Source organism: Oncorhynchus clarkii, chromosome 13 (assembly GCF_045791955.1).
Source record: "Oncorhynchus clarkii lewisi isolate Uvic-CL-2024 chromosome 13, UVic_Ocla_1.0, whole genome shotgun sequence".
Taxonomy (NCBI): Eukaryota; Metazoa; Chordata; class Actinopteri; order Salmoniformes; family Salmonidae; genus Oncorhynchus; species Oncorhynchus clarkii.
Genome location: NC_092159.1, coordinates 41,525,840 through 41,538,726, shown reverse-complemented (window position 1 = coordinate 41,538,726; position 12,887 = coordinate 41,525,840). Strand labels below are relative to the sequence as shown.

At 41.1% G+C, this 12,887-nt stretch overlaps 1 protein-coding gene across 1 annotated transcript in view; it reads left to right on the top strand.

Annotated features, from left to right (window-relative positions):
• LOC139364734 (lysine (K)-specific demethylase 8) overlaps positions 1-12,887 on the top strand; it is a 491,082-nt gene that overhangs the window by 154,445 nt on the left and 323,750 nt on the right. The window lies entirely within an intron of this gene.

Here is a 12,887-nt window from a genome sequence, read left to right as displayed (position 1 = left end):
ATCTCTTCCAAAAGGTACGGTGTAATCTGCCATTGACTCTAATCCGTGCGAAGCCTCAGCCTCGCCTTCACGGGATGTGCGATGTTCAGCTCATGTTTGGCTGCTTTCTCAAAGTTCTCAAGAATGCCGTTGCGGCAGTCAGGGACAGATGATGAATATATAAAGATGCCGTCTGACGTCACTCTTCATATGATCATATTTTCCATGCATGTAACTTTTTAAAGGAATACTCCTGGTAGCCTATTTTATAGAGACATACAGCATATATAGTTGGCAGGTGAGAAGCATAGTCAATGTGGATACCCGTGTGTGAACATTTCCACATAACTCACATGAATGTGTGTTCTCTAGCCAATTGGAATTCATAGGACAACAAGCATTTTTATTTAGAAATTAACTTTGAATTGCACAAATGCAAGCCATTAATTGCTCCCGTTAAATCATGAAAGTACACAACAAAGATGATCTCTAATCTTGAATCTCCAAGCTGTTGCACAGATCTCTGCTTCACGGACATTCTAAACTGAGAGACGTGACTGAATATTGCTAGTCTGAGTCATAAAAGGCTTAGATTTGAACAGGTGAAATCTCCATGATTCTGTACTCTCTCTCACAGATGGGTGTTCTGGGGCCCTGCACTGTAGCCAAGGAGATAAACATGTTGTTTTGTGTCATACCTAAGCACAACCATTGAGCAGATGTTATCCAGTAAAGCCATATAGTCTACCCACCAGACAACATCAAATCAAATCACATTTTATTTGTCACACGCGCCGAATACAACAGGTGTAGGTAGACCTTACAGTCAAATGCTTACTTACAAGCCCTTAACCAACAACGCAGTTTTACGAAAAAGAAGTGTTCTTAGAACTGCATGGTTGGTTAAGGGCTTGTAAGTAAGTAATAGAATTTAAAAAAATATCCACACACACAATTTTGTTATTCCACAATTTTATTTCAGTCATTTTAGCATAATTTCTTGAGAAGCAAACAGCAAACGTAAGGGCTCACAATGCATCATTACATGATTTGAGCATATTTGAATCAGTTTACTCAGCTAATGTGGATGCTCTCCCAGTCTCACAGAGCAGAGAGGAAACGTTGGAGTAGTGAAACACTAGATTTTCCAAATTAGCGAGGCACCAGGGAGTCTGTTTCTCTGTTTCACTCTGTGGCTCTGCCATGGGGCTGAACCTGCTATTAGTGAAATGTGATTTGGGACCACCGATCAATTGGGGCCACAGTCCCCAGTAATATGACATTGATACAGCGAGGCGTAGGGGGGTTCATTAACCTTTCCAGTCCAGCTAGAGAGAACCCTGGGGCTTCAAAGTGCAAATGCTTTACAGTCATGTCTAAGGGAGCTCTGCAGTATTACCCAACTGTGTTCTGCTCAGTTTGTACCGGTAATGTAGATTCATCACTCTTAGAATGGTGGAGGGCTGTTGTATTGAGGCTATGTTCTGGACTCATGTCCTCATAGCGCAACCTCCATCTAGCAGAATTGTTCATATTGAAAGAATCCACGGGACAGTGCAAAGGGAATTTTAAAAGCATCGCCTCTCTGGCTGTATTCCTTGCCTCACAGTTAGCTTTAATATTTCATAATGAGTCTCAATGTCTAATTTGGAAAAGTAGGCACTGTAGGTCTCTGTATACACACGGATAAAACGCTCAAACTCCTGTCCTTGCATTGGAAAATTAGGTCTAATCATCAGATTCTGAGGGAGTAGTAAGGCTTGGTGGCTGATGGTTAATGTCCTATCAGTCTTTGATAATCAATCATTTGAAGGAAGACATTTTCCCCACAGTATTACTTTGGATGCTGTCCATGGCGCTGAAAATGGTTCACGGTTATAATAATCTGCATAGTGTTGTCCATGGTGCTGAAAATGGTTCACAGTTCTAATACTGCCCATTGTACTGTCCTTGGTGCTGAAAATGGTTCACAGTTCTAATACTGCCCGTTGTGCTGTCCATGGTGCTGAATACGGTTCACAGTTACAATAATGTACATGGTGCTGTCCATGGTGCTGAATATGGTTCACAGTTACAATAATGTACATGGTGCTGTCTATGGTGTTGAAAATGGTTCACAGTTATACAAATGTACATGGTGCTGTCCATGGTGCTAAAAATGGTTCACAGTTATAATAATGTGCATGATGCTGTCCATGGTGCTGAAAATGGTTCACAGTTTTAATACTTCCCATTGTGCTGTCCATGGGGCTGAAAATGGTTCACAGTTCTAATAATGTGCATTGTGCTGTCCATGGTGCTGAAAGTGGCAACTGTTCTCTACTGTATGCTGCTCTGAGCTCTAACTCCTGTACCCCAATGCTGTAAAAAGGACGGATGTCTCAATGCAGTGCATGTAGGGAACTTAAGACTGTTATCCAGTACAGATTATGTATGACATTTTACACGTTATTGTAGTAATTTTTTACTTGTTGAATACGGTTAATGAGAGATTGTCACACAGTTACAATGAACATTGAGATACACACATGTTCTGGTGCTTTTCCACATTGGGAGATAACTTTGAATGTGTTTGTTTATCCCTTATGGGAGAAACTGCAGTTGCACTGACAACTGTAATGCAATGACACAATATCCCTCACCCGTATATACAGTGCCTTGCGAAAGTATTCGGCCCCCTTGAACTTTGCGACCTTTTGCCACATTTCAGGCTTCAAACATAAAGATATAAAACTGTATTTTTTTGTGAAGAATCAACAACAAGTGGGACACAATCATGAAGTGGAACGACATTTATTGGATATTTCAAACTTTTTTAACAAATCAAAAACTGAAAAATTGGGCGTGCAAAATTATTCAGCCCCTTTACTTTCAGTGCAGCAAACTCTCTCCAGAAGTTCAGTGAGGATCTCTGAATGATCCAATGTTGACCTAAATGACTAATGATGATAAATACAATCCACCTGTGTGTAATCAAGTCTCCGTATAAATGCACCTGCACTGTGATAGTCTCAGAGGTCCGTTAAAAGCGCAGAGAGCATCATGAAGAACAAGGAACACACGAGGCAGGTCCGAGATACTGTTGTGAAGAAGTTTAAAGCCGGATTTGGATACAAAAAGATTTCCCAAGCTTTAAACATCCCAAGGAGCACTGTGCAAGCGATAATATTGAAATGGAAGGAGTATCAGACCACTGCAAATCTACCAAGACCTGGCCGTCCCTCTAAACTTTCAGCTCATACAAGGAGAAGACTGATCAGAGATGCAGCCAAGAGGCCCATGATCACTCTGGATGAACTGCAGAGATCTACAGCTGAGGTGGGAGACTCTGTCCATAGGACAACAATCAGTCGTATATTGCACAAATCTGGCCTTTATGGAAGAGTGGCAAGAAGAAAGCCATTTTTTAAAGATATCCATAAAAAGTGTTGTTTAAAGTTTGCCACAAGCCACCTGGGAGACACACCAAACATGTGGAAGAAGGTGTTCTGGTCAGATGAAACCAAAATTGAACTTTTTGGCAACAATGCAAAACGTTATGTTTGGCGTAAAAGCAACACAGCTGAACACACCATCCCCACTGTCAAACATGGTGGTGGCAGCATCATGGTTTGGGCCTGCTTTTCTTCAGCAGGGACAGGGAAGATGGTTAAAATTGATGGGAAGATGGATGGAGCCAAATACAGGACCATTCTGGAAGAAAACCTGATGGAGTCTGCAAAAGACCTGAGACTGGGACGGAGATTTGTCTTCCAACAAGACAATGATCCAAAACATAAAGCAAAATCTACAATGGAATGGTTCAAAAATAAACATATCCAGGTGTTAGAATGGCCAAGTCAAAGTCCAGACCTGAATCCAATCGAGAATCTGTGGAAAGAACTGAAAACTGCTGTTCACAAATGCTCTCCATCCAACCTCACTGAGCTCGAGCTGTTTTGCAAGGAGGAATGGGAAAAAATTTCAGTCTCTCGATGTGCAAAACTGATAGAGACATACCCCAAGCGACTTACAGCTGTAATCGCAGCAAAAGGTGGCGCTACAAAGTATTAACTTAAGGGGGCTGAATAATTTTGCACGCCCAATTTTTCAGTTTTTGATTTGTTAAAGAAGTTTGAAATATCCAATAAATGTCGTTCCACTTCATGATTGTGTCCCACTTGTTGTTGATTCTTCACAAAAAAATACAGTTTTATATCTTTATGTTTGAAGCCTGAAATGTGGCGAAAGGTCGCAAAGTTCAAGGGGGCCGAATACTTTCACAAGGCACTGTATAGTAAATAAATAAATGTGCTTCCCAAGTTGAAGAAAGAATGATTAGCCAGCTTGTGCTTTATTGAAGTCTGATGTAGTTTGTTGTTGTTGAACAGGGATAAACTACTGCATTCCACCGCCATGATATTGTACAGTATGCAGCACAGCAGGAGGATTTTACATATTTAAGCAAACCACTCCACCAAACTGCTGGCTGCCCTTTCTGCTACCTTTTGCATCGAGCTGAGCTGTCCTCACTCTTTACTTTACTGTCCATAGCACATCTGTTCATTTCTTTTAATGTGGTTTCATGCTATCATTTAGCCATAATGAGGTCACAGACTTGACTACATGCATCACTTGGAGTCTGAAAGAGAAAATGACTCCACCCACACTAAGGGTGCTACCTAGAGTGTAAAACGTGACATTATGTACTGGAGAATGTATGACATATGCCGCACAATTGTAGATACATTTGAGTAAGAGCCCTATGTGAAGCTGACGCTGAAGAATGTGTTTTCATATGAACCTGAATTTGATTTCTTCACCGCTAGGCAGTGCTACGTATACATTTATATGGACTTCTTTCATGGAATTATGAACAATCCACTTGTCAAATTCAGCCAACAACAGTAAAACATTAAACTATGACTTTGTGCAGACCTCCGTGTACTGTATACACATCATTTGGTGGCAGGTAGCCTAGCGGTTAGAGCATTGGGCCAGTAACCGAAAAGTTGCTGGTTTGATTCCAGAGCCGACAAGGTGAAAAATCGGTCTGTGCACTTGAGCAAGGCACTTAACCCTAATTTACTCCAGGGGTGCTGTACTACTGGGGCTGACAATATATATAAAAATCACATTTCACTGCACCTGTATGGGGGTTTTATTTATTTGTTTTTTATAAATATCTTGGTTTCTGCTTTCTTATCTATAGAAACAGAATAATAGACAAGCCAGAACCCAGCTAAAGGCCATTGAACAGCAGGCCATTTCCCTGCCTGCCAGCCACTGACTCAGCTAATTGTTGCTGACATTTTGCCCGTGTTGTTCAAATCAAAACCATTTTCATCTATCGATTTCCTAAGTCTCTCACAAAAGGAGGAACATGGGCTTAGAAATGTCACCCTTTTGGTGATCCGCCGAGCGTCTCAGTGGGAGTGCTTCCTGGAAATGAGTAATTGTCTCATAGACAGTTTATGCTGGAAGTGTTCAGCAGGATCCTCAGTACAGGGACCAGGTCTGATCCTCTCCAATTTGTTCACACTGAGGATCAGGGTCCAAAGTCCAGCGTTTTTGCAAGCACAGGGGAAAAAGATGCCAACCAGCCAAGACTCGGAGCTTAGAAAGGAGCAGTGAACTCTCTGAGAGGTAGCAGAGACTATATAACAGCCTTCTACAGAAGGCTAGACATGCTACTGTGGCAAGATGTAGTATGTGTTCATTAATGCAATCTCAAGCTGGTCTGTTTTGAACTCCTCAAAAAGACTTCCTAACATGGATTTTACTCTGAAGGGGTTTGTCGGTCTGATATTAGGTATTTAGTTGATTTGAATATGTTGAATTATTTATCAGTGTTGGAAGTCCAAAGGCTGTAACTTTATGAGGAAATAAAAATGTTATGACTCTGACTGTTATGTGGTCTGACAGTGTATAATGTACATTTTCAATATTCTTACCTGTATTATTAGTAATGGTAATTAATAAGCTTTCCTAGTGGCATTTCTTGCTCAGTTCTTGATGGTTTGTGGACAATGACGGAGGTATTGTCAAACACTATCTTTGAAGAATGCAGAATGATACTAAGAACGGCACATGGCATAATTCATCGGAAAGTGTCATCTTTCAAATTGTGGGTCGTTTTTCTAGTGCTGATTGTGTCTCTGCCAGACAGCTTAGGAGGATTTGACTATAAAAATGTTATTAGATGTCATAAAGAGCCCCTCCATACATCTTCTCTGTCCCACCCACACATTTGATATTAAACTCTAGTTTTAATTGGAACACCTATCATAAGTGGTTTTCTGCTGAGGCGCCAGCATCATTGAGTTCTTAAAAGGTAGGAGACTATCATGGACTTTTGGAAGTTTATGATACTTATAGGTAACACATTTGCATTCATTTTTTCAATAGCGATCAGGTATGTTTAACTATCAGCACAGGCCTTGCCCTGGTGGATGGACTGTGTTTTACAGTGGAAGACACAGAACCAATAACATACTGTAGACGCTGCATAAATACTGAACCATCTTCTCTGAGTCGACTGTTTTGCTAATTTACATTCCATTCACACCCCGTGTCATGGTTACAGTTTTAGATGCACCAGCATTTTAGGGACAGAGCTGTTCATTAGTGGGGGAAAACATAATTTTGAGACATAGGTGACTGTCTGTCAAATGGTACAGGGCATGGGAAACAGCATAGCTAAAAATGGGGGCATTTCAGGGTGAGAGATATTGCATATTTAATTTTGATGTAATTAAATGAAAAACAAAGATGCTAACAAACCCTTTCACAATAACAGAGTTTAGTTCCCCCAGTTACTGAATGCAACATATCACATTTTGTTTAAGTATCAGCATAGAACAGGTGGCAAGTATATATATATTTTGGTATTTCTTGCCAGACAACATTTTGGAAGTTGACTGTATAGCTCAGGATTTCAACAGCAGGAACCAGACCTTTGTCTTTGAAAACTATACTGTCGAACATAATCCAGCCATTTTTCTGCAAACCTCAAATGCAATGAGAGTAGATGGATGGGTGTGATGAGGTTTTCAACGCCTTTTCATTTCCTGCCCCATCTCTTTTAGATTGCATTTCCACATGTTCTTTACAGCATCTGGTTTGCTGACACCCTATGAAATGCATACAAACAGCGAGCACCTAACCAGAGCGTTATCTATTTTGAGCCCCCAACCAAATTGAATCCAAACAAAATGGCTGAGGAATGAGAGCTGGCCCTCAATGAGGCCATCTATCACAGGTTCTCCTCAGGCTTCCAGACCGGAAATGATTCTGATAATGACACTGAATGTGCTGAATCTCTCCCTGTCCCAATAAACCAAACTTTGCCTTCTCATTAGTAAGGCCAGTGACGACTATTAGTTACTGTCAACGGATTCCTTAGTAATTAGCTGAACGCAATTTAAAGGGCAGTCTCTGTTTCTTTTCTGCATCCTTTAGTGATGACAGTATCTGGTTCTTTTCAGTTGACTCAGACAGTGGCTTTAGATTAGTCTAATAGGAGTTTCAGCTCAACCATAGAAAGGTGTGACACATACGTGTAACACACTGTTCGGTACACACTGATTAAGTCTTGTATTGATCATTTATCAATAGGAGATGAAGGAAGCATTATTGAACAAAATCCAACAAGTGCCTAGCCTATGGCAGACTTGTCTCTGGTAAAAGCTTTTAAATGGATAGGATACTAGGTGAGTGACCCATAGTGCTTCTTAAATCTCACCCTATTGTCTATGTAAATCACAGCTGTTTGTGTCACTGACAGAGGCACTTGTCTGTGAAATGGGTTGACACAGACCATTGATTCCAGTACTAACAGGTGATTTGCTAGAGGCAAAGATCAAAACACGTCTGCAACGAGGAGGCGAGGAGGGCCTCATGGTCTTCATATGGTGCTTATTTCAGGGAAATGTTTGCAGAGCTACACTCATAGAAAAAAGGGTTCCCAAATGATTCTGAGGCTGTCCCATAGGAGAACCCTTTTTGGTTTCAGGTAGAACTCTTTTAGGTTCTATGTAGAACCCTGTGTGGAAAGGGTTCTACATGGAACCCAAAACCTTTTTGGTTCCAGGTAGCACCTTTTTTTTCTTAGAATGTCACCAATGCAACGTTCAAACAACGTGAAAAGCAAGTTAAACCATTTTTAACCAAGTACATACAAGCAACTCATGACTATACTTTGATGTTAAGTTGCTTAGATGGAGCAGAGCAAATTTCATTCTTCACCATCAATAGGGTAATGTAATATTGAATTCTTATTAGACAAACAGAATACAGATGTTTAGATTTTCGCTGTCACAAACACCAGTACATAAAATCTCAAATGGATCAGCCAAGCACCAAACCATATGCATAATTCATGTGTGAGGGCTACATTTTAGAGCACTCTGAGATTCAACTGTGTTCATTATTTATGTGTGAATATTACTCAGTCCCCTCTTCATATTCAGAACTCATTTAGTCTCATCCATGCAGACGTGGCACCTTTATCCTCCTGAAATCTAGTCTCAATTAATGTTCTTACTGGGATTTGGGAAGGGATTTAAAATGGAAAGGCACGGGGCGCCGACTGTGGAGAAACACTGAGCTGAAACTGTCTGGGGGTTCTTGCACATCCGCTTGTTCTTCTTTAGAATAACTTGTGGCGACAATGCTGCCAGATTCTTTGTTGCTATGTTCGCATCACGTTTTGTGTCACAAAGTTCTGAAACAGCCAGAGAGAAGACGTGCTGCACACTACAGTATGTTAATTTCAATCTGAGGAGATCAGGCACCGCCGAGACCATCTAGCGAGGTCTTTATCACGAGGCAGCTGTAGGACGGATACATACATATTTAATAATAACAAGTTGATTGTGGCAAATACTGATGCTGCTGTTACATTTTCTGCCCATTTGGTCCTGTCTGGATGGAACCCAGTCAGATAGGCAGTCAGTATCTGCTGGAGGAGAGGTAATGTAGGGGGGGGCTGTAGCTAGGTACCTTGTAGTAGAAAAAAAAACAGGAGGACAGGAGGAGTAAAAAAGAAAATGCAATCATTGATCATCTCTCCCTGTGCCAATGTCAAGTTGAGGAGGAGAATAAGCATGAACAGAACAAGGTCCAAAAAAACAGGAGAGAATCTTTTTTTGGTCATTTGTCATATGCTGACTGTAGCGTCAGAGACTGTATCACATTACCATTTGGTCGTTGGCAGGATTTCCTGGAACACAATGTCCAAAGTGTCATCTGGAGAATGCTGTTGTGTGTTTTGTTTGTGTGTTTGGTAACACTTGACCGTGTCATAATACGCTATAACAGCTGACCTAACGTGTCATAACCTGTTACAATATGGTCATAACACTGTCATGACACACATAATTGTTACCTGTTTTGACATATATAGAGTACAAAAACCTACCACACAAGGCAAAACATCCCATTGTGCCATAACCTACGTGTCAACAGTATGTTTATGTTATATGGCGTATGATTATGGTGGTCATAATGCTTCATGACAGTGTCAAAGTGCATTTCCTAAAAGTTATTTAAAATATGATGTAAAAAACACGACTGTAAAGAATTCATTACAACAACAGCAACAACAACAACAAAGGATTAAAGAAACAAACTTTCAAAGGAAAGGAAACTTCTTGGCAGGCAAAAAAACTAATTTGAATAAATGTAGGTGTCATAACCAGCCATTAAATAACGCAATATGTCACAGCAGGTGTAGACATATGGGTCATAACAGTGTTATGACCCATATTAAGACATGGTTATGACGGTGTTTAAGCCTTGAGACATGGATTGTGTATGTGTGCCTTTCAGAGGGTGAATGAGCAAGACAAAACATTTAAGTGCCTTTGAACGGGGTCTGGTAGTAGGTGCCATGAGCACCTGTTTGTGTATGTCAAGAACTGCAAAGCTGCTGGGTTTTTCACACTCAAGAGTTTCCCGGGTGTATCAAGAATGGTCCACCACCAATTAAAGGACATCTAGCCGCATAACATGTTATGACACTGGGTGTCAAGTGAAGTGTTACCGTTTGGATAATATGTTTAACATCAAATGTAGCCTGATCATACTTGATTTAATTAAGATGACAAAAATAACTTTTCTGTAGATAATAGGGACGGTAGCCAGCCAGGAATTCCATCCTCATTCAGACCACATTCTCCTACGAGTCTCCCCCTATACAGTCCAGCCATACTAAACGCAAGAGTCTAAACAGTAAAACTCTGACCTGATCCCCAGTCAGGTATACTGCTCTTTTGTATTTGTCTAAACTGGTCCACTGGGTCCTGTTACAGATGTTTTGAAGGGCGTAGTGTCCTTCTGTGTATCAGTGCATTGGATTACCTCCCATACTAATACTTATCCAGTCATCTCGAGAGACTTTTTTGTTGTGGATGAAGTCTCATCCATTGCTAGTGCATGACACAAATACAGAAATATACTGAAGACACACATATTGCCATATTGCAACACATAGCACAATATATTTGATCAGATGCAGGTATCAGCACTCAAAGCACTAGGAATCTATGTCTGAATGGGAATCATATAATAACTAAGATACATTCTGTCTGTCTGTCTGTCTGTCTGTCTGTCTGTCTGTCTGTCTCTGTTCCTCTCTTCTCTGAGCAACAGCCGCATATTTATGTGTTTTTGTTTGCTGTCCATGACACCTGCATAAGGAACAATTTCCAATTTAGTATACAGCATTGTAGATATACACGACTCTTTCCAGTCAGTGTAGATGAAGGGGAGGAAACAGATGTTTAAGCCTTGAGACATGGATTGTGTGTGTGCCAATCAGAGGGTGAAGGAGCAAGACAAAATATTTAAGTGCCTTTGAATGGGGTATGGTAGTAGCTGCCAGGAGCACCGGTTTGAGTATGTCAAGAACTGCAAATCTGCTGGGTTTTTCCCACTCAAGAGTTTCCCGGGTGTATCAAGAATGGTTCACCACCCAAAGGACATCCAGCCACCGGCAGGACAGTTGTCGAAAACGGGTCATTGATGAAAGAGGACAAAGGAGTCTGACACGAATTGTGCAGAGCAACAGACGAGCTACAGTTAGTCGACTGAGAGTCCAGTACAACATTGGTGCCCAAAAACCTATAAAATAATGAACAACTCATTGTACCTTGACACGAATGGGGTGTGGCAGCCGACGACCTTACAGAGTTCCACTTCTTTCAGGAAGAAACAAGAAACTGCAGTTGCAGTGGGCTAAGGAACGAAAACACTGGACACTGGAGAATTAGAAAAACATTGCCTGGCCTGGTGAATCCAGGTTCCTGCTGTTTCAAGCTGACAGGAGGACTAGGGTATGGAGAAAACCACATGAGTACATGCATCCATCATGTCACATGTGTCAACATTGCAGGCTGGTGGTGATGGTGTGATTGTGTGGGGTTTGTTGTCATGACTCCCATTGGGCCCCTTGATAAAAGTGAAGCAACATTTAAATCCCACAGGATATCTGAACATCATTGCCAATCAGGTGCATCTCTTCATGGCAGCAGCGTATCTATCTGTGAATAGATTTTTTCAGCAGGATAAAGCCCCATGCCACAAGGTTAGGATTGTCCAGGAATGGTTCCACGAACATGACTGTGAATTCAGCTTACTGCAGTGGCCTGCCCAGTCACCAGATCTCAATCCAATTGAGCATCTGTGGGATGAGATGGAACGAGATGGAACGAGCTATTCGTAGTAGAGATCCACTGCCAGCCAACTTGATACAACTGGAGTTAACATGGGCCAGCATCCCTGTGCATTGGAGTTAACATGGACCAGCATCCCTGTTGAGCACTTTCAACATCTTGTAGAGTCCATGGCCCGACGAACTGAGGCTGTTCTAAGGGCAAAAGGGGGTACAAAACGTCTTCATGTTTTGTACACTCAGTGCAGATCTGAGTGAGAAGCTGACTATTTCTATTTACTTTTAGTCCTTCTCCTAAAGGTGAAAGGTTATGTATTTTGATTCAACATAAACAACTTTTCTCTGTAATTTCTCTGTAATGGTCTAAACGTCTAACATGTAATGAAAACTATTGATTCTTATTGATTGCTTGCGGAGTTGCATTATACCCTACAGATCTCGCCTTAACTACCCAGAGATAAGAGAATATTACAGATAAGAACTATTCAGGAAAACAAAGATGAAAGTCGAGGTTCTTATTCCAGGAAAAGTATCTGCCAGCAGCAATTACTTTCAACGAATCTTCATCAAGGGCTACAAATACAGCTTCAGATGAAACAATCTCCTAAAATACTCCAGAAGGGAGTGTAGCAACTCAATGCAGCGTCAATGGTTTAAAATGGAAAGACAGAATAACACTCCTGGCCAAGTGAAGCTGAGAGCACTCCCATTTTAAGAAAATTACAGCCTTGAAAGCTTTGCTTGACTTGATACGTCCGTTGAAAGCGTGTTATAATGTCCTACCACTGAGGCTTGACAAGCTGCCACGCTATCAATTGTACCACTCTGCTATTAAGGGAGGCTGGAGGAACACAGACCACCCAATGAAGATTTGGTGCAAAACGTTGCTCAGCTGTGGCCACCAGGCTGAGAGCATGTATACAGACCAACCTGAAGAATATGTTGATATCCCCCAATAAATGAAGGCTGAATACTGTCTCACTCTGAAAGATGAACCCTTTAGTTTGGGATGATAGGAAGGATTTTACAGTATATCCCAGCGCAGGTATAGACACCACAAAAGCTATACTGTTACAGTCCAGAGTCCAGTTGGACTATTTTAGATGCATTATCCAGTGTTTCGAAGGACAATACTGTATTAAATATCAGTACAGTACAGATACAACTCTTACAACTAAATATGGAAATACTCTATCGGAGCTGCTCTCAAATCATAATCAATTGAACGTTTATTGGTTGCGTACACAGATTTGCA